This window comes from Sciurus vulgaris (genome assembly GCF_902686455.1).
Source record: "Sciurus vulgaris genome assembly, chromosome: 5".
NCBI classification, from domain to species: Eukaryota; Metazoa; Chordata; class Mammalia; order Rodentia; family Sciuridae; genus Sciurus; species Sciurus vulgaris.
The window spans coordinates 36,069,655-36,081,145 of NC_136465.1; the positions used below are offsets into that span (position 1 = coordinate 36,069,655).

General features: G+C 41.9%; 1 pseudogene across 1 annotated transcript; it reads left to right on the forward strand.

Annotated features, from left to right (window-relative positions):
• Positions 1-3,569: 3,569 nt before the first annotated feature.
• LOC306661030 (RNA polymerase II subunit A C-terminal domain phosphatase SSU72-like) lies at positions 3,570-4,144 on the forward strand (annotated as a pseudogene). Its single transcript has one exon. The product of its transcript is annotated as an RNA polymerase II subunit A C-terminal domain phosphatase SSU72-like (transcript).
• The last annotated feature ends 7,347 nt before the right edge of the window (positions 4,145-11,491 follow it).

Here is an 11,491-nt window from a genome sequence, read left to right on the forward strand (position 1 = left end):
ATGGCAGCATCTGGGCCAGACCTCTACTTTCTCCATGAAAGCAGCTGCACTTGCACCTGGTAACTCTGCTAGGCAGAACCTGAAAAGAGAAAGCAAAAAGGGGCAGCCACTGTCACCTTCCAAAAGGCAGAATCCTGGACCTTCTGACCCCAGAATTGGAGTTAAACTGAGTCAGGTTACATGGTTGAATCCCAACTTTTCCCTCTCTGAACTGGAGATCCTTCTACCTTGTACTCATGTGTCTTTTGAAACAGTCATTGACAGTGATCCAATGCCTTGAAATCCAAAAACGCTACAATAATCCTCCTTTCATCAAGGAGCATTGTCACTCTAGCCTTCGGTCCAGCTAGGCGACCTGGATTACAATTCAAGATTCACCACTAATTTCAATGTGTGTTCTACAGATTCTTTTCTCTGCAGTGCTAAAGCCGCCTTATGGTTCCTGCTCTTTGGATTGACTTATTTGGGCAATTATTTTATTTAGTATTCACCCTCCAGGTCTTTGCCCATGCTTTTCCTCTACCTGCAGAGTCCTTCCTGCTTTGGTCCCTCATCTCCTCCCATTCCCTTCTTCTGGCTTATTCATGTGTACCCTTCAGGCCACCAAGTGGATATTCTCTCCCCCAAGAAGCCCTTCCTGGCGCCTGACCACACCCTGCCACAGTCAGAGCTGAGTTCTCCTCCTCTAGACTCCATGTGCCTTCCACAGGTCTGTCTCACTGGTCCATCTTGTTTCCTCTCTAAGACTCTGCAGAGAATGTGGAAACTGTGACCTTGTTTTCCCCAACAGCCAGCGAAGTATTTGGCACAGAGTAGGTTCTCAATAAATATCTGGTGATCAAATAAGTGCAAAATGCTTAGATTGTGGTTGATATGAAAAGATTAATCCAAAAGGGAATAAGTCCCTCCCTTTGTTTCATGGGTTTTCAATGAAACCAAAGCCCACAAAGTTTTTTAGTGCATTTGGATGGCTTTCAGGGAATTAATAATCGATTTATAGGTGCTCAGCATCCAAACACTCCAGCGTTCTGCAGGGGTCTCCCCAAACCCTGCACAACTGTCTTCTCACCCAAAACCAGAAAGGCCTTCTGCTCACCTAGTCTGAATGGCCTTGGAATTTAGACATCTCTAGGACATCAAAATAAGGACAATTCTAGAATGCATTGCTCTTGAAGATACTCTGAGGTCAAGGCAAAGAGAGCATTAGAGAGACTCCAAGGGAAGCTGTTCACCCCTGTGAGGAATCCAGGCATGGCTTGTCCTTCCACCCGCCTCCCTCTGTCCACACTTCAGTTCACCTCTCTCCATCTTCCCACATCCCAGCCACATCAGGATTCCAATGCAGACCTGAAATAGTCTCAAGGAGGCTTAGGCTTCTGACAAAGAGTATGTCTGATTTAGCCAACAAGTGTGGCAGCCAGGAATGTCTTTGCCACTTCCATCCCACACAGGACATTTCCCAAAAATTGGATGAAATATATTTGCAGTTCCAAGGGTTTTTCTATTATTTAATTTTTTTTGTTTGTTTAACAAGTATAAATTGTATATAGTAATGGGGTTCAGTGTGGCATTCAACACATATACAGAGAGTATGCACTAATCATATCCAGCCTCCCTTTATCCATTCTCCACTCCCCCACACCTTCCTAATCTCTAGTAATCACTGTTCTACATTTGGATCTTTTTTTCAGTGTCTATATATGATCAAGAACTTGCAGTACTTGTCTTTCCATGACTAGCTAATTTTATTTAACATAATGTCATCTGGTCCCTCCCATCATTTTTCTGCAAATGACAGAATTTCCTTATTTTATGGGTGAATAATATTCCATTGTGTATACATTCCACATTGTCTTTATTTATTCATTTGTTGATGGGCAACTTGGTTGTTCTATATCTTAGCTATTGTGAATAATGCTTCAATAAACATGGGCAAGGAGGTATCTTTTTGGTATGCTGATTTCATTTCCCTTGGATATATACCTGGCAGTGAGATTGCTGGATCGTATAGTAGACTTATTTTTAGTTTTTTGAGGAAGCTCAATACTGTTCTCCATAAGGACTGTCCAAGGTTTTACAAAAATTTGCATTTAAAGAAGGGAAGCAATATATAATATGCAGGAAAATACATCTTTTAAAATAATTTAAACTTACAAGAAAAAAAATGTGCTATTTACCTAAAAATGTGTGAAGAGATACACAGTTCTTCTTCAAAATTCTTTAAGGGGTTATACAGGTAAAAATATTGGGGACGTTTCCTGGTTTCACAGGTGAGGGGCACAGGTTAGGAGGTCCCTGGATTCAACCCTCTGCAATGACAAAGGACAATGGCAGAGCTGAGGAGCCCAGGTGGGTGAGTGGGAGGTGTACAGATTCAACCTGGCACCTTGTGGCAGGGAGATTATCTAACATGCACATGGACTCTACCTCACTGGTCCCCATATGTACAGGTATTTTAAAGGTGCTTCTTCAAATTTTTGAGTTGATAGAACCAAAAAAAGTAAAAGGCAAGGAAAGGTGCTAGAAAGACCAAGGAAAGACGTTTGAGACAGCAGAGAGAATGAGCAAGAGAAACTAAAATAACTTGGAAATTCAAAGAACAAAGAGCCAGGCCCAGTGGCAGATGCCTGCCATCCCAGCTACTTGAGAGACAGAGGCAGGAAGATGGCAAGTTAGAAGCCACTCTAGGTAATTTAACAAGACCCTGTCTTAAAATAAAAAACAAAAGAGGACTGGGGATGCATCTCAGTGGTAGTGTGCCCCAGGTTCATTCCTTAGTACTACAGAACAAAACAAATCACAAAGAACTAAGAAATGCAAACCAATAAGGACAACCATAATAAATTAGTTGTTTCCCTAAGAAATCCTGAGAGAGGAAAGCTAGGTTTTACCTTTACAGGAATTCAGGAGATCTGTGAATTGAGGAGACCAAACTTAGAAAAACAATCATATCTTTGTTTTCACTAACCTCTCACTGAAATTGAGCATTTCCTTACATTATAAGTGTGGGTACTGAACTACAATTGCATGAGCAGTTCCTGCTGCTTGTTCGTCATAGAAATCACAGATGTTTTCATATTCCATTACCAGCTGCTAGAATTATCTTAAAAAAAAGTATTCACCCTTATCACTACTTCAAAATTATGGTGGTTAATAAACTTGTGCTAGATCCTGTTATTTGTTGCATTAATTAAAATGCACATATATACTATTGTATCACAGATGAGCTTTAAAAAATATTGTGATAACTATAGAGCAGCATTATTGATTCCCATTGTAACCCTATGCTTTATTTTGTGTATTTAAGAACGTTGTTCTGAAAAGGGATCCATAAAGTCCCTTGTGCAGAAGAAGGTTAAAATTCCTGCTTTAGAACCACTCCCAAGCACTTCGTAGCTGCTTATGAGGACAGCAGGCTGCAATGGCCAAGAGAGAAAAATAACCCGCCGCCGACTTCCGGCCGCTGCGGACTTCCGGCCGCCGCCATATTGCGCGCAGCAGCCCACGGCTGGGTGGGATGCACAGAGCGGGTGCGGCTTACAGCTGCCGGGGGCTTTGTGGCCTTCGCCATGCCGCTGTCGCCGCCGCAGGTGGCGGTGGTGTGCTCCAGTAACCAGACCCGGAGCATGGAGGCGCCCACCCTCAGCAAGCGGGGATTCCGCGTCCGGTCCTGCGGAACCGGAACTCATGTGACGCTCCCAGGACCAGCACTGACAAGCCCACTGCCTATGATTTCAGAACCACATATGACCAGATGTACAGGGGTCTAATCAGGAAAGACAAAGAACTCCATACGCAGAATGGCATTTTCCATATGTTGGACAGAAATGTGAGAATCCAGTGCCGGCCAGCTAGGTTCCCGAACTGCAAGGACCTGTTGGACCTCATCCTCACCTGTGAAAAAGCGCATCTGTGACCAGGTGGTGGAAGATCTGATCTCCAGGGAGCTGGAGACCTGCCAGCCAGTACTCGTGGTCGACGTGGACGTCCGGGACAACCATGGGGAGGCCACCCTGGGAGCCTGCTTCATGTGAGACTCTGCCAACGTGTCCAGCACACGAAGGACATAGAGAACGAGCTTGATGAGCTGCTGCGGGAGTTTGAGAAGAGCGGCCGGGCCTTCCTGCACAACGTCCGCTTCTGAGCTGCACCACCTTACTGCTTCCTCCCTTCCGACGCCTGTTTACTTCGAGGTGTTCTTGTGGACTGTGATACAAACTGTACATATGAAATGAAAAGGCACACAGAAACACCAGATTAAAGACCCTTCTCAGCCCCACTTTTCTTTACCAAGAGAAGACGGTTACGGTCCACTGCCTTTGCATATGCCTACTGTTGGCTGCTGGCCTCGTCCATTTCTCCCCCAGTTGCTGGATTGTACAAATATCTGAATAAAGCAACCAACTGTGTCTTTCTAGGAAAAAAGAAAAGAAAAATGGCATAAGACCAGACTGGGCACAGCACACATCTCCAGAGACCTGCTAGTTACACCCTTGGGTCATGAGACAGCCTTTCCTGGGTTTAGCAACGGGACCAGCCTCAAACCTCAGCCTGCCACACCCTTCCTTTTATAACACAGAGACTCAAGTACTGGAAAAGCCAAATCCCAAAACCCCAGGTTTCTCACAAAATTTCAAGTAACACATGTCACAATCCAGCAAGGATCTTGGGTGGCAAATGCAAGCTTGAATCCCACAGCACTGGACAACCTCCCTTCTACCTTTGCCAGGTCAGCCTCTGAGGTAACCAAAAGGAACTGAAAGAAACTTTATTCTCGACTTCTACCAGGAAAAAAAAAAAAAAAAAAAGCCATAAATTAAAGTTTCTGGAAGTCAGAAGCCCAGACCTAGAAAAATAACTCAGTGTGACCAGCAGCATGAATGAGCCACTAAAACACAGTAAAACTGCAGTAATTTTATTACCACCATTTCCCCCCTTGGGAAAACTCATTGTTTGGGGAGGAAGGGGGGACAAAGGGAAACCATTTTTCTCAGGAGGCCATGGGGAGTCAGAGAAAGACAGGAACTTGGAAGTCAGACCCCGGCACTCGCTCATTACAGGGACCTAGGGAGAGTGAATAAGCATTTCTGAGTCCCAGTTCTCCCATCTATAAAACAATGCCTGACCTGCCAGAGTGCATGAGGATAAAAAAAGCCCACCAGCATTGGATTCTTTCCTCCCTTCACAATAAAGTACAGGGATTCTTCACCAAGGAAGGCAACGAGAAATGTTTTCTCAAGAGAAAAAAGTCTACAGAACTCATAAAAGTGTGTGCTTGTTAGGAGCAAATCTAGCCTTTCTCCTTCTCTTTCTGACTTCTGTCAAACTTGAAATTTCCTGTCAATGCTGCCTGCCACTTTCTTCTGCCAGAAAATTTCCAAGTTTTCTTCTTTAGAATCAGTCAGACCGAGGTGAGCAGCTCAGTATTTGCTAACACCACAAAGCAGAAAATCTATTCAACAAGTTTGAATTAAGCAGGGGTTCAGAAACCAGAGTCCCTAAGCCCTGTCCTAGAAGCAGGAGAGGCTAAGAGCTCTGGCAATTTCCAGTGGCAGATGTATGCAAGCCAAGGTTCTCCCAGATTTAAGGAACCATCATTTTGCCAGCTTTTTATCTCCATTGACGAATAGCCATGTGCATTTAATTAGTCATTATCAATTCATTTTTGTATTGTCCTTTCAAAGTATGAATTCATGGTAAATATTTGAAAGACTCTGGCTTCTTTTGTTTATTTTTCTCTTTCCATTCAAATGAAAATAATTTTCACAAGTCCTCATCTTATCTCCCATTGGAAAGCACTTTGTGTTTTGCAAAATGGTTTTCATCCCCAGCCTCTCACGGGCATCTGCTCATCTCAGGACAACAGTTCTTAACCTGATTACAGAGGTCTGTGAGCCAGTGTGAATGTCCTTTCAGTTATCTTGATACAATCAGCTCATTTTTCTTTACATTTCAGTTTATTAAATGTCTTTGGTTTGACTTTTATTTTTAATACTTTCCAAAGAGGATGGTGGTCACTTTGAACTTTTCTGACCTTTGATCAGCTGACTTTTGATCTTCATATTCCTACATTATTTGGAGATAAAGCTTTGTTATCCTATGGAATACAGAGTCTTCACCCTCTTGGTGAAGCAAGTTCTGGGCTGATGTTTAGAGTTGGAGGATGTCTCTGTTTTCATTTGGAAGTGGTCATTTTGCTTTTTCTTTGCCCTATGAAGACAGGTTGCTATAATGAGTGGAAATGATCTGTCAGGTTTCCTTGTTTCATCTTATCATTATCTCAGGTTTTTATCATTCCTCATGCTTCTCTCTTTAAAAAAAAAAAAAAAAAAAGTCTTTATTATAACCAGACACAGATGCCTATAATCCCAGCTGCTGAGGAGGCTGAGGCAGGAGAATCACAAGTTTGAGGTCAACCTGGGAAACTTAGCAAGCCCCTGTCTCAAAATAAAATTTTTAAAAAGGGGCTAGAGATGTAACTTAGCAGTAGAGCACTTGCCTAGCAGTTGCAAGGCCTTGGGTTTGATCCCAAGTACCACACACAAAAAAGAAGTCATAATAATATTGAGATATGGCTTACATTCTATACAGTTTACCTATTTAAAGCATATGATTCAATGTTTTTAGCATATTCAAAGTTGTGCAACCATCACCACCATGAATTTAAGAACATTTCTGTCACTCCAAAAAGAGATTCCATGCCCATCAGCAGTTACTCCCAACCTACCCCCTCCCACTCCCCAAACACCACTCTATCTCTAGATTTGCCTACTTTGCATGCTTCACATAAATGGAATCATACAATGTGGCCTTTTGTACCTGGTTTCTTCCACTCAGGATGATATTTTCAAGGTTTATCCATCGTATAGTATGTATCAGTAATTTGCTCCTTTTTCTTGCCAAATAATATTTTATGATTTTTTTCATATATTATTTACTCACCAGCTGATGAACAACTGAGACTTCACTTTGGGTTCATGATGTATAATGCTGCTGTGAACATTCATGTGCACCTTCTTGTGTGGCCATGTGTTGTCATTTCTCTTGGGTAGACACCTAGGGGTGAAATTGTTGGGTTATTTCCTATGTTTGAGGGAATTATGTTTCTATGGAATTCTCTGGGATAATTTTCATCCATTGCTTATTTAATTCTTCACAGGTCTTTATTAAACAAGTATCCGGAGGTCTTTAGGAGGTTACTAATTAGTAATAAATAAGCCCCAACATTTCATTGGGTGGGATGCTGTCAAGGGTTATTGCTGGTTGTCAGACAGCTTTCTTCAGTGGTATTCGGGCTTCTGAAAAACCCATGTTTTTCCATTGGTAAGAAATAGTCACATGGCTCCAACCCAATGCAAGTGGGAGGGAGACAGGAAAATATTGTCACTGAATAGGCAGCTGCTTCCAGAAGAAGCACAAAATATAGGTGGTCAGCAGGACACAGGGCCAAAGGGTATTTGAGCCAGGATCCCAACAGGCCAAGAAGGAAGATTTCTGTTTTTTCTTATTTCCTCTTAGAAAGGAGTTACCCTTGTGTTCAATCCAAGACTGAAATATGAGTAAAAACTGTATATATGGGAAGCAGAAAACTCCTGAGCTCAGGCTCATTCTACTCATCCCAAATAGTCCATCTTCATTTTCCCTGTTGCCATGAACACTGTTCCCTATGGAGAAACCAGTCATAGATTTGCGCATGCTTGGAAGTTATCTCAATGGTCTTCCACAGAAAACAGTGTAGACCCCTCCCTCTTCTTGGTAGAATCATCAGTCAAGGTGCCTCCCAACCTCTGGTTACAGGATGAATATTGAACCCAGAGTAGACCAGACTGACCCTTCTCTCTGGAATATGAACCTAAATCAAGGCTACGCAAAAACAGACATATTCCAGCATTCTTAGGGGATATTGTCCGTTCTTTTTGGCTCTTGAATGTTAAAATCATGCTTGTCCCAGTGTTTCTGAGCTTTGTGCCTTTAATTTAACTTTGAGTTGCTCCAGATCCTTACAGTAAAGCTCTGCTTAATTAAGTCAAACTGGACTTTTACCACTTACAGTATTGGCTTCTAACCACTCCTCTACCTAATGCAGAAACACAAGGATGATCCTAACATCTCTCTCCACCTTTTGCATTCAAGTCCTGTGGATTCTACATCCTGTGCAGCTCATGGGTCTGTTTTCTTTCTCATATAACTCCATCGCTGGAGTTCAGATCCTTACCATCATTTGCCTGAACTTCACAAGACCCCTTAACTATTACCTCCCCATCCCCATGGAAACTTTTTCTAAAATGCAAATACAGGCTTTAGAAATTACAATACCAACATTGGTGCAGTGAAATTATGCACTCATACAATGCCGGTGGAGTTATAATTTTTGCAATCTTTTTCAAAGGCAATTTAGCTGTATGAATCAAAAACAATAAAAAAAAAAAAAAAAAAAAAAAAAAGTACAGCCTTTGACCCAATACTGTTGTAAGAATTTTTTTCCTAAAGAAGTAATTTTCCATAAATACAAAGATTTATATCTGAAATGTTCCCTGAAGCATTTATTTATTCATTCATTCAACAAGTATTGAATGCCTCCTATATACCTGGAACTACTATTATTACTTATAACAACACAATATTGGGGAAATAGAAAAACTGTCCAGTTGGAGGGAGTTGAATAAATAAACTTGGTCATGGTTATATGATAAGATACTATGTAGACATTAAATACCATGCTTTTTAGGAGAATATTTAACGATGCAGAGAAAGTCACATTAAGGGGAAATAAGCTAGTTTCAGAAAGTATATAAAATAATCTCAATTTTAAGGGGAAAAATACATATACACCAAAATGTTAACAGTGGTTCATGTGAGGAAATGAGATGGACTTTTAATTTTTTGTGTTTCTGTATATTCTTACCTCTCCTTTTATTTTTCTTTTCTTTATTTTTATTTTTTTATTTTTTGGTACTGGGGATTGAACCTAGAGGTGTTCTACCACTGAGTCACATCCCTTTTAATTGTTTTTTATTTTGAGACAGGGTCTTGCTAAATTGCCCAGCCTGGCCTTGAGATTACAACCCTCCTGCCTCAGTGTCCTGAGTCACTCGGATTACAGGCATGTGTCACCATACCTGGTTTATATTCTCACTTTTTAATACTAAATAGGAAAATTATTTTTTAAAATTATTAAAAGACATAAGCACATATGATCAATGCCTCTGTGCTGCATGAAACCCTTCAACAGTTCTTCCTCACTTGCAGAATAAAGCACAAAATGCTCCAGCACCAGATGTTGGAGATGTCCACCTCCCCACCACTTCCCCACTGTAGCTCCTGAAGTAGCCATGAGCACCCGCATTTCAGATCTCTCATACTGCCGAAACCTTTTCCATGCAGTAATCCCCATATTGCGACTGCCATCTCTGTCTTCGTTCATTCAACAAATAATTCATCGTGCGCCATTCCTATGCCAGGCTCTGTTCTCATCACTAAGGATACAATAGACAGAGTCCCTGGCTGATGGAGTTCTTATCCCAGCAAAGGAAGACAGATCATGAACACACACGCCGTAGATAAGGGCTCTGGTTGGTCTTTTCTTAATTCTGCTTGTAACAGATTATAGCAAACTCAGTGTCTCTTGTAGTTCTGTAAGCCAGAGGTCCATACTGAGTCTTGCAGACCTAAAATCAAGATGTCCGCAGGGGTGGTTCTCTCTCAGGCTCCAGAGAGAACAATTTCCTTGCCTTTGTGAGCTTCTAGTGGCTACATGTAGCTCCTGCCTCCTTCTTCAAGACCAGCAGTTTAGCATCTTCTCTCCGAGCTCCTTCCCTGGATGAGACGGATTGTGATCTTGTCAGCCCCACCCAGATAATCCAGGAAGATCTTCCTGAGATCACAAGGTGCTTAACTCAATCGTATCTTCAAAGACCATTTTGCCATATTTGTTCACAGGTTCCAGGGATTGGAGCATGGACCTTGGGGGTCACTATTCAGTTTGCTGCAAGTGCTTTGTTATTTGCACTGTGTGTGATGTGAGGGTGGCTCCATTTTACTCTGTGAGGGATTCAGGAAGGCCTCACTGGGAAGGTGACATTTTAGCACAAGCCTTATCACCCTTGGCATTCATGAAGTTTCTCTAGTGAAAATAATTCATTTTTCAAGAATTAGTTCAAGTTTCCCTTGTCTGCAAAACCCTGCTCCACTCATCTATGTTCCATGTTGAGTTAATGTGGCCAGAGTATGTCTAACATCCCATTGTGATGGTGCTGGGCATTCCATATGATAAATTTTGCTCACATAAGGGTTTTTTCTATAGTTTATGGGTTTCTTTAGGGCAGAGACAAGGTAGTGTGACCACTACCTACCTCCCTCTGCAGTTCCAGGCATAGTAAATGTCAGGTGAATAGTTTCAGAGCAGATAAAAAAAATGAATGAGACCTCAACTTAGAATCAAACCTGGATTCAAATTTTACCTCTCCCACTTAGCAGGTTTTTTTTTTTTTAAGCAAGTTATAAAATCTCTCCTTGGTTCCTTTTCTTATCTGTGAATGGGATGATAATAATGTCACTTGCCATCTAGGATTAATTTGGGAATCTAATAAGAATAAAAATATGCAAAAACTTCCAGTGCTTGGCTGATAGTGGGAATTTCATTAAGTTATATAAAGTCATGTTTTACAATATTGGGGGTGAAAAGCAGTTCATACAAAAGAAGGTTTTGAAAATTAGTCTGTAGTCACTTGAGATTAAGCTGATGTCCTAGCCGAGCACGTACTCAATGGAGTCACCACCCTGGCTTAGGCCCTTGACCCCTACAGGCAGGAACCTTATTTTACCTATGTTATGTCCCGGTGGGACCTAAAATGTATTTGTTAAGCTTAGTAAGTATATTTTGAGCACCTACTGTGTCCAGGAAACTGTGCTGAGGGTACACAGTTGACCAGACTCATCTCAAGGCATCCTAGACATGAATAGAGTAGAAGTGACCAGACCCTAAGACTCATAAGACTCAGGGGGCAGGAAGGGCCTGTTCTCTGGGCAGCAAAGAGATAATACTTGCCTCAGAAAACACCTCGGTCATAGCTCCTGCATTTCAAGCTTTGGAGCAATCTTGAAAAAAGACAATACTTCCTTATTCCATATTTTCCACACAGGCTTCTGTTGACAGCAAAACCACTTTGTATTTGTGAAATCTGCTCATGCACAATGCTGCTCTCATGCACTCGTAAGGCATTTCATGACATTGTGCAGCTCTGTTAAAGAACATGCTCATTGGGGCAGGGGGGAGACACAGGGAGGGACAGTGCAGTGGGCTCCCAGGAAATTTTCATTTGCTCTTCACTTAGCGCTGCCGCTAATCATCATTCTTTTGGTGTGCCTGACTGCGAGATGCTATCGCCACGGTTATTTCTGAGAGAATGTGAGTTTCCCAGTGCAGCTCTAACTCCCGAAAGTATGTTGACAGAATGCCAAATCTCCCTGCCCTTCCCACAAGGTAAGGGCC